The 17,705-nt window shown below is 33.4% G+C and overlaps 1 pseudogene; it reads left to right on the top strand.

The window, feature by feature from the left end:
* The first annotated feature begins 298 nt into the window (after positions 1-298).
* On the top strand, positions 299-5,422 carry LOC133203258 (uncharacterized; annotated as a pseudogene).
* The last annotated feature ends 12,283 nt before the right edge of the window (positions 5,423-17,705 follow it).

Genomic DNA, 17,705 nt, shown 5'->3' with positions numbered 1-17,705 from the left:
CTTAAACCTGAAGACGTGTCATAACTTTTGTTTTTGAACCAAAGTGATTTTGACAAGTTTAAGGTCACCTCTTAGGAAAATACATTTTGACACTTTAAAACAATATGCAAAGGGAGAGGAAAGGGGGGGGGGGTACTGTAAAACTTTGTGTGCTTGCTCATAGTACCTCTAGTTTCTGTTTGTTTGCTGGAAAAAAATTTATCTAATTATTCACATATTGTCAATGAAAATATGCACTTTTAAGAAGAAGGATTTCTACCTATTTTCTTATAATTTTTGACACGAAGTTTTATCATTTTTTAGATGGCATTGTCCAAAATAGATATTCCTCCCAGAGCCCAACACTTTTTAGAATGTGGCATTCAAGAATGTGAAAGAAACTGTGAGTTCTATTGCAACACTTGTCACCTAAGATTATGCAAACAATGCAAAGGTGAACATCTGAAAAATCCAAAAAAGAAAAACCACGAGGTGGTCCTTTACCAACAACGCAAAAGACAACTTCCTGTGGAGAAATGTGAGGTACACCCCACTAAAGATGTGGACATGTTCTGTGAAGAATGCCATGTTCATGTGTGTTCCAAATGTGCCACACAGGGAGACCATCGGGGACATATATTTATTGATCTGGAAACAATTTATGCAGAAAAATATGCAGTCTTTCAAGAAGAAATGTTCAAAATCCATGAGTACTTTCTTCCCTCATCACAAGATTTACTGAAAGAAATTAAAAAAGATTCCTCAGAAATCAAACACATAATGGACAACATCAGAACATCACTGAAGACTGAAGGTGAGACCCTGAAAAGTCTGGTGGACACAGTCGTTTCTGAAAACATGAAGCAGCTAGAACAGATTGAGCATTCACTGTTAGAAGATCTAAAAGCCCAGGACAAAAAATTGGATGATTACATCACTTATCTTAATAACCTTATCAAAGAGCTTCGCAGATGCCTGTCCTCTACAGAACCCCAGAAATTACTGTCCGAGAAGAAGCCAAATATCCGATCCATACCAGAGACAGCAAAACCAGCCATACCAGGATTTACTGCTGGTCAATACAGCAAAAGTGATGTCACCAAGCTACTTGGTAAAATACATGTCCCCAACACTAAGGCTGAAAAGAGAGAAATAAGGCCCATGGAAAGTGTCTACAATACAGCAATGAAACCTACACATAAACAGATTAAAGAAGACAGAAAGAAATCTGACAAGAAACAAACAATGTCTCTATCTGTCTCTGTCACTAAGGTCAGGGAGTTCAATGTACCAGGTGTTGATGATGTATTCCATATATCACTAGATCAATCAGACAGACTGTGGATCAGTGACGATGAAGGTAATCTTGTCCAAACAGATCTACAGGGGAATGAGATACAGAAGATAAAAACCAGTGGTGATAGAGGTTACCACACAGTCACACAGGACGGGGATCTGATCTTTACAGATGAAGAGAATATTGTCATCAATAGGATAACACAGGATAATAATATCACTGAATTCATTAAAACTGGAGACTGGATACCACTCAGCATACACTCCTCCCACATCAACGGGGACTTACTGGTAGGGATGAGGACAGGTAGAGAGGGTAAAGTCACCAGGTACAACAAGACAGGGAAAGAACTACAGCACATACAGAGGGGTAACAAAGGACAGAGTCTGTATGGGACGATACACTACATCACAGAAAACATCAATGGAGATATCTGTGTATCAATCCGCAGTAGGGCAGTAGTGGTGGTGAATAAATCAGGACAACACAGGTTCTCCTACAGAGGTCAGGTGTCAGAGTTCTGTCCCTATGGAGTCTGTACTGATGTTTTCGGTCACATCCTGGTGTGTGATGCATACTATAAATGTCCCACTGTTCACCTCCTTGATCAGGATGGTCAGTTCTTGTCTATATTACTAACGCAACAACAAGGAATATACCGTACCCATAGTGTGTGTATAGATGATGAGAACAATCTCTATGTAGGGCAAGGTCTCACCAACAGACTGACAGTGTACAAGTATCTCCAGTGATAATTGTTCGATCCTTAATACAGTAGTAAGGTCAGATTAATAAAATTTATTAAAATATTAAATGTGTTTGTTTATTTAATTTCAATGTTTACCTGGCCATGTGCTTGTGTTGTGTTTTGTGTTCTGTGTAGTGTTTTGTCCAGTTTGGTAGTGTCATGTGATGTATTATTATTATAATTGAGGTCTTGCCCTGTCTTGCTATTGGTTAAGTCATTTTGGTCAGTCAGGTGGTACATTTATCCCATGCAGTTCATGTTTTTCACTTTCTAGCCAGACCTTGGTCCTGATACATGTAGCAGCAGGTTAGATTTCTCTTACTAATTTTACTAATTTTGTTGTTTAAATTAATTCTCTATACTTTTGACTATGACATTTAAAGTTAATATAAAGTTTATCTAAAGCTTACGATTTAATTATTTTACTTGATTAAAAAACTTATTGGTTTTAAATAATCTGAATGTTAAAAACTACATTTAAGTGTGTATGCAGCACCTTGAACTGTTTATATTATTTTGATGACTAGATGCTGGGTTACCATATGACAAGTTGTTGTAAATATATAAATCTGAATCAGTGAGCCTCCAGACACATTGTCTTTGGTAAGAACATGTATTATTTATTTTAGATATTTTTATTACTTTGAATTGATAATGAAAGTATTGGTTATAAAGTATGTTTGACAAATATTTTTGATTTACCAAGCTTAATTACCAAAATCCATTTTTACCTTTATTTTTTATGTTTTATCTGTAAAGCCCTATAAATTTGTTCAGTTGAAATTAAGAGTTATTGCCCTTTATTCAGAGTGCTGTACATACTGTATCATGAAGGAAAGTATAATGTTGAGCATAATGTTATACCCTTGTATTTCATGTGATATATATGATTGTTTGTCTTTGTAATTATTTGTTTTGTAGATTTACATGTATTTATAATATATTTTCAATTTTAGGGCTCAATTCATCAAGATGTACTAAATAAAAGAATAGAACCCATACAGTAGTCTTATATTTATTGGACCTGTAACATTACACAGCATGTCTCAAATATACTTGTGATTGCAAGATATAACTATATTAAATACTTTCATACTATGAAATGATTCCTATTCCAACATGATAACACTGACTACTTAAAAATGTATTACCGATATTTAAGTGAAATGCACTTGGTCATCATTTTTGTTACTTTATATAAAACTGTCGAATACATTTGCATTGTTTAGAATCACATAATAAATGACATAGAATAATACAAATTCTTACAATATACTGGTTCTGTATCTGTATACTTTAACAACTTTATCATATAAAAGTAAATCTTATCATTTTTTTTTTTTTTTTTTTTTTTTTTTTTTTTTTTTTTTACAAATTCATATGGAGGGTGCACTTTCCTGTTCCCTAGATTTTAATGCAGATTAAATAGAATTGTGAAAAATCTACAGTCAGACTTTTAAAATGTTATTAAGACAATTGTTCAGTAAAATGTTTAAATCTGTTCAAAACAATTTTCCATCGTTATTTATGATGGATATTTTAATGTTCAGTATAGTTTTATGCATTTATTCACAAACAGGGGCCCTCGTAGATGAAGGGTATTGAAGGTGGAGTTTTGATACTATGAACAATTTATATAAGCATTTGAACGAGGAAAACTCCTTTTTCTTAATCCTCATAATGTAGTGTATAATAAAAACTTAGTCCCTTTCCCACATTTTTTTCCAAAATAGATACATTAATTAAAAAGTTAATCGGTTCCCCTTCCTCTCAAATTCTTTTATTTTTTCTAACGCATAAAAGTATTAGGTGTATCACTATGATAAAAGCCATAAATAAATGTTGACAACGCAAAATACTTCATATATTTTTGATTCTTTTTTTTACACATGAACATAGGAAGATATTAATATTAGTTTCATTCCATTAAAGATGTGGACTTGCTCTGTGAAGAATCCAAGCTCCAATATGTTCCAAATGTACCACACAGGAAGACCATCGGGGACATATATATACTGATCTTGAAACTGTTTATGCAGACAAATATCAGTCTTTCAAGAAGAAATTACCAAAATTCATGAGTGTTTTCTTCCAACATCAAAAGATTTACAGAAAGAAATAAAAAAGATTCATCTGAAATCAAACACATTGTGGACGACATCAGAACATCCATGAAGACTGAAAGTGAGTCTTTGAAAAGTCTGGTGGACACAGTCGTGTCTGGGAACATGAAGCAGCTAGACCAGATAGAGCATTCACTGTTAGAAGATCTAAAAACTCAAAAGACAAAACATTGGATGACTACATCACTTATCTTAATGACCTTGTCAATGAGCTTCACAGATGCCTCTATAGAACCCCAGAAATAAGTGTCTGAGAAGAAGCCAGAGATCCGATCAATACCAGTCAACAAAACCAGTCACGCCAGGATTTACTGCTGGTCAGTACAGCAAAAGTGACGTCACCGAAATACTTGGTAAAATACATGTCCCCAACACCAAAGCAGAGAAGAGAGAAATAATGTCCATTGAAAGTGTCTACAATACAGCTTTGAAACCTACACATAAACAGATGAAAGAAGACAGAATTAAATCTGATGTGAAACAAACATTGTCTCTATCTTTCTCTGTCACCAAGGTCAGGGAGTTCAATGTACCAAGTGTTCATAATGTATACCATGTATCAGTAGATCAATCAGACAGACTGTGGATCAGTGACGATGAAGGTAATCTTGTCCAAACAGATCTACAGGGGAATAAGATACGGAAGATAAAAACCAGTGGTAAAGATGAAGGTTACCACAAAGTCAGGACTGGGATCTGATCTTTACAGACAAAGACAAGAAAGGCATCAATAAGATAACACAGGATAATGATATAACTGGATTCATTAAAACTGGAGACTGGAAACCACTCAGCATACACTCCTCCCACATTAATGGGAACTTACTGGTGGGGATGATGAAGCCTGGAGATAATAAATTCACCAGGTACAATAAGGCAGGAAAAGAACTACATGTACAGAACATACAGAGAGATAACAAAGGGCAAGAACTGTATAATAGACCACACTACATCACAGAAAATATCAATGGAGATATTAGCTGTGTATCAGATCTTTTGATGGCAGTGATGGTGGTGAACAAATCAGGACAACATGGGTTCTCCTACAAAGGTCAGGAGTCAGGGTTCCTTTCATTTGGAATCTGTACTGATATCCTCGGTCACATCCTGGTGGTTGATGGATACCATAAAAGTAACACAGTTCACCTCCTTGATCAGAACGGTCAGTTTTGTCTCTATTACTCACACGACAACAAGGGGTAGAGTATCCCCGTAGTGAGTGGAGTGGAGTGGAGTGGAGTCTTGTGGAGTCATGGAGTGAAGTCTGTATCATAACAGTACAGAAAGTTATTGAAACAATTTCATTTCCCTAACATACAATCATTTCCTCGCATTGTGATTTTGGATTGTGTAAAAAGAATGAAATAAGAAACAAAAGATTCATTAAAAAAATAAACAAAAATATTATGACCCTTGAATGTCAGCTGAGGATCACCTAAAATATTTTTCATAACAAAGACTAGGTGATACATAAACGACATCGATACTAGGCTAAAATCCTATCCCAAACCACTTAACCGATTAAGAGGTGTCGACAGCTTTAATATCAGACAGATAAATAGCAATTATTAGATTTTTTTAGCAAACAGCTGCACGGAGAAGTGAATTATTTTAAAGATGCATGATTTATTTTTAACTACCACATATTTGGATATGGAGGGGGCAGGATTTTCAGTTATTGAATTTCTATTAAAAAAATTCTTGAACTAAACTCCAAACTACCCTTCCCTCTGGAAACACATGGACCCCTCCTAAATATTAAAGAAATGGACTCATTTATCTGAAGAAAATTTATTTCCATGTTTGACATTTTGTTACAGTTGATGTGGGAATCACCCTGGAAATAAATCCAGGATCTGTGCATGTACGAGGGTTGTTTAATAGATGATGCAACATACAGTATATCATAGTAAATATTGAAGTATTAAATTTTATTTTTTCACAGTTGAAAAGTTCAATTGAAGAGCTCCCAATCACTGAAAATCTGGTGATTTTTCTTATTATCCTTGCAAAGATATTCTCTTTCAAATAAAGCATGGTCACTACACTGAGCTAAAAACTGTTTAAACGTGATCTCTTAGACATTGCTTATACACTAAACATTTTATCAATACAACATTTGATGGAATTTTGACAAAGGAAATGAATGTAATAATATTTTTATCAGATAGGTGCCTTATTTTCTTACAAATGCCACATACAAAAACAGGCCTTAAATTTGCCAACGGTTTATTTAGAAAAGAATATTTAACAAATTGAAGATTTGTTAAACTTGTATGATTGATGACAAAACATGGGAGTACTTTTTTTTAACCGAAAAGGAAGATTAGTATTAAAATGTGAAATCAAAGAAAAAGCCGTGGTCTTATTATTGTAAAGAGAAGCAAATGCTCCAAACATGTTTTATGAATTTTCATTTTTTTTTCAAGATGTCCACTAAGACATGTACAAACACCCAAAGGAAGGACTACCAATAGTAACTTTTATGTTCAAATTGTTCTAAGGAAATTAGTTAAACGGATTTCCTGCAAATGCTGTTCAAATTAGCATAGAAAAATAAATGAAATCTTGAAGAAAAGAAAGTTTACAGAACTGTGTCATCCCCCATATTGACTATGTCTCAGCCATTGTGAGATCTCTTTATTCCAAAAATGCATGAAAACAATAAAAGGAAGATTGTACAATATCAGATATGTTATAAGAAATTGATTTTATCAGTGTCTTTGGGGCATCCCTAAAGATGATTATGCTGAGGTTTTCTGGCCACAGGTACAAAGACGTAACACATGATCAGGGGTAACAGAATGCTTTGAAGGATTTAAAATATTGAGAGTATGTATTATTCTTACTTTTTGATGACCTTTTGCATTATTTATTAAACGACTCTCCTACTTTTTTTTACTATCAAAGTGCAAGGCATCCTCTTTGTTGATATTTGATGATTTGCTTGTCATTTTATAGTTTTTATTCCTCATTTTGTGTAAATATTTTTACATTACCCTTTTTCTAGTTAAATTTGGGGAAACGCTATAAAAAGATTTAGAGTGGCGTGGAGTCATGGAATTGTAACAGAATAGAGTTGAAAAGATTCATTTTCTGTCACTGCCCACAATTCTCCCTCCTTCCCTCTCTTATTTCTACCTGCAAGAGGACTGTTATTTCTGTGATCACTCAGACTTTAGTGCACTTTTAATTTGTATGACCCATATTGACAACCGAATAAGTGAAGGAAAATCTAACGACCTTCAAATGTCAACAATGGGAATGGCTTGTGTGTTTGGCTTTTTGTTTTAGAAAACAGACTAAGTGAACTGTGCACCTTTTCATCCTAATAGACAAGAAGTCCTGACATAATTTAATTACTGCATTTGATTCAGAAATGCTTACTCAGTGAAACAAAATTGCTATGAAACATTTGTAAGCAGAAAAGTTCACCTGGGCATGAGCCAAAAAAAAACTTGTTAACAATCTGGTTTCAATAAATCGGAATTAAAAAAATATATTATAGACATACATACACTTTTCACAGGATCTGTATAAAAGGTATAAAAATCTGTATAAATTTATCATATCACTTAAATAATAAATGTTCCTTAAAAGTTACAATACTTAATAGTGAAAAGATAAATCAGGAGGAAAAAAAACTTTTATATGTATAAAAATAAAGCACACACACAAAAATAGAATCACTAATTTAGCAAAATTTAAATCATTTTTTTCAACTTTGACATGGCTGTCTCAATATGTTCATATTACCTAATGTATCATATTCAAGTGTCCATTGATTATAATTCTATCAACAAATATGGTTTGTGGTAAAAATGTTTATTAGTCCCCTACCGGTGAAACCGGAGGGGACTATAGGTTTCCTCTGAGTCTGTCCGTCTGTCTGTCTGTCTGTCCGTCTGTCCCTCTGTCTGTCTGTCCCACTTGGTTTTCCGCACTTTTCTTCTAAACGCTTGCAGATATTAAGCTGATTTTTGGTATGTGACTTTACCTTGATTAGTTATAGATCAAGTTTGCATTTCGTCCCGCTTCATTGATTTTTGACGGAATTATGGCATTTTCAATTTTTAACGGGAACCAGATTACACTTGCCGGTAGGGTTTAAGAATGCTTGTTTATATTGTAAATTTAAAGGATAAAAACTGTATTTTAGATAATGCAAAACGTTTTACTCACTTTTTTCAGAGTTCAGTATACAAGTAAGTCCATTTTACTGAAAGGATATATTTAACTTTTGTAACATATCTTTATGTCCTGAGACATGATTTCTCTATTTACAATGACGTCTCTAGAAATTTCAAACAAAGGTCATTTTCTTCTACAACAGTCTGACTTTAAATGATAATATGCATTTTGCAATGTTGTTGTTGTTTAACAGGTTTTAGAGTTTGGACTTAAATATTTTCTATGATCAAAGCCTTTTAAAATAAGATCATTTGGTGGTGAATTAATCAATTAATAACTAAATAACTAAATGAATTGATAAACATTTTAAATAATAATAAAAAAAAATTATATTTTTAATACAGAAACAAAATTATTTGCTTGCCCTTACCTCGCACAGCATCAGCATAGGAGTTTTGCAGGAAAAACTTCTTGACATTTTTTTTAAATTGGAACAAAAATTGCTGTAAGACTTGAATAAAACTTTAGTTTATTAAGGTACTTATATATTGTACCAAGTATGGGGAATATTGGCTGCCTCAGCAACATCAAAGACAAGCTTAAATAAATTTTAATGTAATAATAAAGAGGCATTGAAAGATATGTCTTTTGTAGATAACTATGTTATTGTAATACTAGAACCAAGTTGACAGCATCCTGCTTTAGTATCCCTTTTAATACAATGAGTAACCAAAACCTTTCAGCACATCATTATGGGGATTGACATTTTTTAACGTTCCTATTCTCCAATTAAGGTAGGTCGCGGGTTTGCTGACCTCACAATAGGATTCGACGTAGAAATCCTACCGCGTTTACTAAGTACCGTATCAAACTATAAACAAGCAAAAAATATCTTCAGCAGAATACAGTATAAAATGAAACATACAGTAAAGCTTGTGTAGTCTGTCAAATATTTTTATCATATATAATAAAAAATAAAGGATGGATTAATAATAAAATTAAAAGTTTTCATTATGTTGGAAAATGCAAGGGCTGAAACTAATTCGGTTTATCAAAGTAAAACGCAATAAATCATCATTCTTTGCATACAAAATTGTCATTCAATTTATTTTGGAGGAATTTAAAAATTACGTCATTTTTAAAAAGAAAATTGCGTCACAATCAACAATTCGATTTAGTCAGAAGTCAAAAGCTGTAAACAAACATGCTAAACTGATCAAAAGTTGGCCAAATTTCTCCTTAGATATGACGTCCTTTTTGTAGAAATTTTCCGTATTGCTTGAGTTTATTGAGAAATAAAAATCATACGACTTCTCTCCTGTGTTTCATTGAAATAGTGCCACGCTGTGGGTAAACTATGGAAAGAATATCTATGTCGTTTTTGGAGACCAGGTCTTCCAACAATCTATTGGAATTCCCATGGGTACCAATTGCGCCCCGTTATTAGCAGACCTTTTTTGTATTCATATGGAGCAGAATTTGTCCAAAATCTTGTACGTGAAAAGAAGAAAACACTTGCTGTGGCCTTCAACTCGACATTTAGATATATCGACGATGTATTGTCAATTAACAAAAGCTATTTCCATTCTTATGTCGATACGATATATCCAGGTGAGCTTGAGATAAAAAATACCACAGAGTCTGACACATCTGTTTCATATTTGGATATTTTACTTGAAGACGTTAATGGTATTCTAACAACCAAGCTTTATGATAAACGTGATGACTTTAACTTTTCAATCGTCAACTCCTCTTACTTATGCAGCAATATACCTTCATCACCTGCATACGGGGTATATCTCTCAGTTGATTCGATACGCAAGAGCATGCTCTACGTATGTACATTTTTTAAAACGAGGTAAATTATTGACAAACAAGTTGATGAAACAAGAATATCAGCTGTCTCGTTTAAAGTCATCATTTTGTAAGTTCTATGGTCGATACAATGACCTTGTCAGCAAATACAGTTTATCATCGAGTCAAATGCTGACTGACGTTTTTCATACTAATTGTTAGGCCATTATTTACAACTGAATTGTCGACGGATTTTTCCGTTATTTCCCGATCATGACAAGGAGCACACGGCGGGTGGTACCGGTCGGCAGGGGATGCTCACTCCTCCATGGCACCTGATCCCACCTCTGATGTTTAGAGGTCCGTTTTGCTCTGCTCCCATCTTGTGTTGTTTAATGGGCTTTTGAGCTTGAATACTGTTCGTTATCTCCATATATTTCATTACATAAAGAATATCATCAATCAATAAAAATTGAATTTACGTACAACATGCTTTATTTTGAGTGAATTGTTGAGTAATTTATATTTTTTTCTGGTCACACAGGCATACGAAAATAATGACGTCGCACTAACGTAATATAATGTTTTTTGTTTCTTTATTGTTTAACGTCCCTCTCGAGAATTTTTCACTCATATGGAGACGCCACCACTTGCCGGTGGAGAGCTACAAATTTTGACGTATACTTGGCACTTAGGGCCATTGAGCAGTGAGGGATCTTTTTCGTGCCAGCACCTACTGCGACAAGGGACTTCGGTTTATACTGTCTCATCCGAAAGACCGGTCTCCACGTCCCACTGTGGGATTCGAACCCGCGACGTAGAATACATATTATTTTTTTTTTAATAGATTGATTCTAAATTTACTTTACATTCATTGTGTTGAGTAATATAATATTCGTCTGCTTCATTTTAATATTATGAGCATGTTTTTAAAATGCATATAACGGCGTGAAAGGCGAATTTTCTATGTATTTCACTGAAATAGCGTCACCTGTTCTCATCAATATTAGTGCATTTGAAATACGATCACAACATAATCACGTAGACGAATCTCAAATTTTCAGCGTATGTCTTCAGACAGACAGTAAACCCGCGATCCACCTTAAATAAATTCCATCAGTGAACGTACACCTGTGAACCTACATCATTGTTTTCAGTGGTTGATAGACTGCATCGCAGGGTTCTCCATGAGCTGTTTTACTGTGTTGGCTCCGACACAGTAGTAGTAGTAGTAGTAAATTTTATTTATAGTCGGACTATATACATTTAACAAAAAACATGAGCTTTAAGGCTCTTTTACCGACTAGTAACATAGAAACACATTTAGCACAAATAAAATGCACATATACATATAAGAGAAAACATGCTTAAATTTGACATAGACAGAAGCACATAAAACACAAGAATGGAACTAAAGACACTGGTAAACACACATAAAAAGAACATAAAAGACACAACATAAGAAAGCACACAAACACACACATATATAACTAGGATCATGCACACACATATATATTATAAGAAAGAAAGAAAAAAAAAAATAGAGGGGTTAAGATAGCACTAATATAGTAAAATCATAACTTAAAACCAACAAACAGTAAGCTACAAAGGGGGAGACATCAGGTATGAGGCTTAAAAGTCTGGAGTCTGCAAGAACTACATTTACAATTTATTTCTCCACACCAAGATGAAATGTAGTTTGAAAACTGATTATAGGAGGAGAATTTCCTGACTTCATTTGGCAGGGAGTTCCAGAGCTTTGCTGCCTCATACCTGAATGATTTCATTCCATACCTTGTTGTTCTTGGTCTTGGGACCTCTGCAGTATTTGTATATCTAAAATTGTATGAATTATTTTTATAAACAACTAGGTCTTGCAAAAAGACAGGACTTAAACCCTGGATAATTTTAAAAGTTTCTAGAGCAATGGCTCGCATTCTTCTAGTTTTCAGGGATGGTAGTTTAGATTTATTTAATAAACTTTCATATGAGCTTTTATAATCTTCATAGATAAATCTTAAAGCCCTTTCCTGAATTTTTTCTATTTTACGAGTGTTTTGCTCTGTACAGAAGTGCCATGTTAAAGGACAATAACTGAAGTTGGACATTATGAAAGAATGATATATTGTAAGTTTACCTAACTTAGTTAAATGCTTTCCTATTCGTTTAAGAACATTTAATTGCCTTGCTGCCTTTTTACACATATTTGTGATATGTGTATCGAATGACAACCTGAAGTCAATGGTGATGCCTAGAAGCTTAACCTCATCATCACAGGGAATTTTGACTCCATCTAAATCAAATATAATGTTTTTACTTTGTGTTTTGTTACCAATAGAAATTGCCTGAAATTTTTCAGGATTAGCCTGCATTTTATTTGAAGAAAACCATCTAATGAGAGATCTACTGTCATATTCTAGAGCTGCTACCACCTGTTCTAAAGATTTATCAGACTTTGATAATGTGTTATCGTCTGCATAATTGTAAAGATTACATTTTTCTACAAAGAAGAACAAGTCATTTATAAATATGTTAAATAGTAGGGGACCAAGAATAGATCCTTGTGGGACACCTTTAATGATGTTTAACATGTTACTAACACGATACCCTAATTTAACACATTGTTTTCTGTGTGAAAGGTAGCTGTTTAGCATATCTTGTGCTGATTCAGATATAGGCCGTAGGCTTTTAGTTTCAAAAGAAGTAGTTCGTGGGGAAGGCAATCAAAGGCCTTGGAAAGATCCATTAAAATGGCTGCAGTATATTCATTTTTATCCAGGGCATATTTCCAGTCTTCAATAACTCTTAATAAAGTTGACTGACATCCAAAACCAGACCGAAAAGCTGATAAAAATGGATTAAAAATTTCATTAAAAAAGTTAGTTAACTGTGTTTCTATTGCTCTTTCGAAAAGTTTTGACATTGTTGGAAGGACACTTACTGGTCTATAATTACCCTTCTCTAAGGTACTATTTTTCTTGTGTATTGGAGTCACCTGAGCAATTTTTAACTTATCAGGAAAGGTTGATGTTGCCAGGGACAAATTAATTATTTTGGTCAAAGGTTTACTGATAATTGGATTAGCAATATGCAAGAGTTTTGGAGAAATTCCATCTATACCTGTAGCTTTTTTCACATTAATTTTTTTTTATACTTTTGTCGACAAAATTTTCCTTTATGGGCGAGAAAGAAAATGCATTCAGTTGTGTTGTACCTAGAGTATTTTCTCTAATTGCTTTGATACTTGGGTGGTCCTCATCAACCTTCTCATCTGGATTTCCAATATCATTAGCAACATTTATGAAATATTCATTAAAAATCTCGCTTATCTCATTCTGATTATTTACAAGTTTACTGTTTTCTGAAAGAGTTACATCTTTTTCTGAAAGAGTTTACATCTACAGTAAAATTTTCTCCGATACAGTAACGATTCAAATTTTATGCGTGTGACACAGTAAGATCTGTGTTAATCAGAAAATCAGAATATAAATTCTCTCTAAAGGCCTATTTACACGGTCTGTAAGATGTGATTTCAGATGTGATTTTACATCTGACTCCAGTGTTTCATTTACATTGTATGATTTGTCAGATATGTACTTCATTAATATTTCCCTCCAAATTTCTTATTGTTTACAATTTAACAATGGAAAACGGCAATTACATACTACCTTTCCTTTTCCTAATGATAGCAGCTATGTACCATTTGAACACAGAAGAACATGGGCAAGACTTTGGTTAGGACATGCTGCATATTACGCTATAAGTAAGAGATTGGCTATGAAAGACCTACATGATTTCATTTTTTTCAGACAAATTTACTTCTAAGTATAATTTGTTAATCAATTGACTTGTTCAGTTTAACTTTCCTGCCATTATCAATTCAAGTACATGGAATGAAAAAATCCCCCAAGATTTGGCCATGTAATATATCACATTAATCTTGAAATTAATCTGGAGCAAAAGTTCGGGAAAAATCCACGTGTTAATTGTACCTAATTCAGATCAACCTTTTTGGCCTTGCTTATGATTGGTTGAAACCATCTGACTTGCCAGACAGAATAGATCATGTCTCTATTCCATCTGACTCCATCTGACTTCATATCTGGCTTCTGATTTTCCTATTTACACGGTATGATTTGTAAGATGTGGCGAGTCACATCTTACAAATAATACCGTGTAAATGGGCCTTAAAAACTTTAATCAAACAAATCCACCATCTTTCAATTTTTAAGGCAGAGCACTTTATTATCTCTTAATTAGGGCACTTTGTCGTGCTTCACCTTGCATAATCAATTATCTCCTAGACCCTGGCTGCACTTAGCATGAAGGAACAAAGACAAATAATTTGTTTTCACACTTCCATGTAACCGTATAATTGCTAGTTGCATTTTTAAATATTATTAAAAAATTTAAAAAATATTATAAATATACGTCTTTATACTTCAGAACCACGTCTTATGCCCCGAAACACCTTATTTGACCAAGCTAAAGTTATAAAGCATCATGAAAGGAATTTATTTCTCAAATTTGAGAAATCTGTAGGCTCCTTTCATTTACTAGATCTTGACCTTAAATATACATTGTATATACAAAAATAACAAGGTTTAATTTACACGTTCAACTTGTAGACAGTGATACAAGTATATTATTTAAGTTTTTTTTTTTTTTTTTTTTTTTTTTTTTTTTTTTTTTTTTTTTTTTTTTTTTTAAATATTGTGCTTATTTTTTGAAGGGGGGGGGGTTACATTTGGTTTTTCTTAGAGTATGTTATTATACGGAAAAATTCTAATTGCTTTAAATACCCATTCTATCATTTTTTTTTATTAATATGTACGACCATACCAACGAATTAGTGATTCAAAAAAGTTGTATGTGTGTATGCTTTTGTAATTACATTGAATAGTGGTTCGGTAAAATTGCGAATTTGATCGCGAAAATACCGCGAATATTAGTGGTTCTCATAAAGTCTGCAACACAGTAAAATTTCAAATGATGGAGAACCCTGTGCATGTGATACAGTATAAATATTTTCCTTTATGTATTTTATAATTAGTCTTGGATTCCATTAAGTGAAAAATCTGATGGACATTGAATCTTTTGTAGCCCCCCCCCCCCCCCCACAACCCTAATTTAAACAGGGAAAGAAAAATACAAACAATGGAATGATATACAGGAAAAATAAATAACTTCAAATATCAACAAGCAAGTCACTTTTCAGTTTAGTAGTAAAAGTTTATAAAAAGAATTCAACCAGTAATTGCTGTTTATCCGTTTAATATGAAAGCTGTCAACAAGACATAGCTTTGTCTATGTACATTGTTAAAGGGTTTTTATCACGTCTCAAAAATTTTTGATATGACAAAGTTTACATGCTATTAAAATCATATATTTAAAAATCTTTGCTAGAAAATTAATATTTTTGATGTTTCAGCGATTCAAAGTTTGAATTTCTCAATATGCATATTTTGATCGCCGATGTTACGCGCCATTGCTCTGACGTCATAGGTGTCAATTCTGGTCAAGCGAAGTACTTATTGTGTATAAAGAAGGGCTCATTTGTTGTGTCTATTAAACCTGTTAGAAAATAATTAAGTGATAAATGGATAATTGACAGCTAGTAAGGCATAATTTATGGCCTTAGGATGCACAAATGTGCACAAGAAAGATCTTAAGATTTTTTTCCCCCACATTTCCTAAACTTGGTCGAGAGATGAAAGGGGACCTTTTTCTGCAAATGCGATGGCGTTTATCTCCATTCAGAACAATCGTTTATGTTCGATCGATCACAATTTTTTTTCTGTCCTATAAAATATTTTAAGGAAAGATACCTTTAAAAAAATGATAAATAACAAACACGCATTTTAAAAAATCGCACAGAATCTAGTAGGAATGTTGTGAACTTCGTAATGGCGTACGGCGCCATTGAAGAAGTGTCATTTCTAGTACATGATATTCACTGCTGGAACAGATAGAAGATATACAGGATTTATTTATGTATAATTAATTGAAAATAATAATGAAGGAGAATTTAAAATTCCCATATTTATAAATGTTTACGAAGTTAAACTTCAGTTATTCATTCTCTTTAGTCGAAGTCCCGAGTTGTCAACGGCTTCGTCTTCGGTGACTTCTCGGCATATTTTCTGATTATTTCTCTCTGCTAGACGTTCATACATAAAAGATTGACCGTCCATAACCAAAGGAATATAGTCGATGTCAAAATTTCAACCGGCCATACTGTGTATTCTATTTATTTAGCGTAAAAATCTATTCAAAATATTTTTTCTTACGATAAGCTTTACGAGTTCTATTGACCATTGACACCTATGACGTTTCAGTACCACGTGACCCCTATCTAATTAGTGGAGATTTTTACTTCGAGGACCCTATATTACGGGCGTTTTATCGTCTAATTACGGCCGTTTTCAACATTATTTCATAATTAAACGATAATTATATATTTCAAGAATATAATAGTGCTTTATTTTTAAGAAATATAGATACTGATAAAAACCCTTTAATGATTGACAGACTCTTTGTCCCTCTGTGACATTTAAAAGTCATTATTTACTTTTTTTCATTCTTCTCACACTAACCCAAAACCATGTTGCAAGGGAATGATTGTATGTCAGAGAAATCAAATTGTTTTTTATAACTTTCTGTACTGTTATAATACAGACTCCACTCCATGACTCCACAAGACTCCAATCAGCTTTTTTACCCCAAGCCGTTTACAAGTATCTGCAGTGATTACAGTTCTGTCATAAACATGTGTCAAATGCAGAGTATGCAATTTATATAAATATAAAATGCTCCCAGACATTATCAAAATGATTCATATTCTATCATTATAACACTGACTGTATATTTTCATTAATCTTAAGGCAATTAAGTTAATGTGTTAAGTTATCATTGTGGTTACCTTTTTTTATGACATTGTCACATGGAAATGAATTGTTTGGAAAAAAATTGATTTACAATGATCATTATACCCGCACTTTCTAAAGAAAGTTCGGGTATATTGTTGTTACTCATGTCCGTCCGTCACACTCTTCTTTCTCAAACTCCTCTTACACTTTACACAGTAGCCTAATCATCTTTTGGGAGATGGTTGGTGGTGTCATGTAGATGTGCAGTAAGGTTTCAAAATTTTCGTTTTCACCCTGGGGGTCGAATGGGGTTCGAAAAATGACGTATTTTATGCAAAAAGCCCCTGGTTCCCTGAACTCCTCTTACATTTTACACAGTAGCCTAATCATCTTCTGGGAGATGGTTGGTGGTGTCCTGAAGATGTGCATTAAGGTTTTGGAATTTTTCATTTTCACCCTGGGAGTCAACCCTAGCAAAAAATGCTATAGTTAACTATAGTTTACTATAGTTAACTATAGTGATAACTTTGACACTAAGAAAACTTTGATTTACTCTAGTGATAACTTTGACACTTTGATTTACTATCGTGATGACTGACAGTTTGATTTACTATGGTGATAACTTTGACACTTTGGTTACTATAGTGATCACTTTGATTTACTATGGGGAAAACTTAGATTTACTATGGGGAAAACTTAGATTTACTATAGTGATAACTTTGATTTACTATAATGATAACTTTGACACTTTGACCTACTATAGT

This window comes from Saccostrea echinata, unplaced genomic scaffold (assembly GCF_033153115.1).
Source record: "Saccostrea echinata isolate AGI-Se365-2 ecotype Australia unplaced genomic scaffold, CSIRO_AGI_Sech_v1 ptg000049l, whole genome shotgun sequence".
NCBI classification, from domain to species: Eukaryota; Metazoa; Mollusca; class Bivalvia; order Ostreida; family Ostreidae; genus Saccostrea; species Saccostrea echinata.
This window is presented reverse-complemented; position numbering and strand designations above follow the sequence as displayed.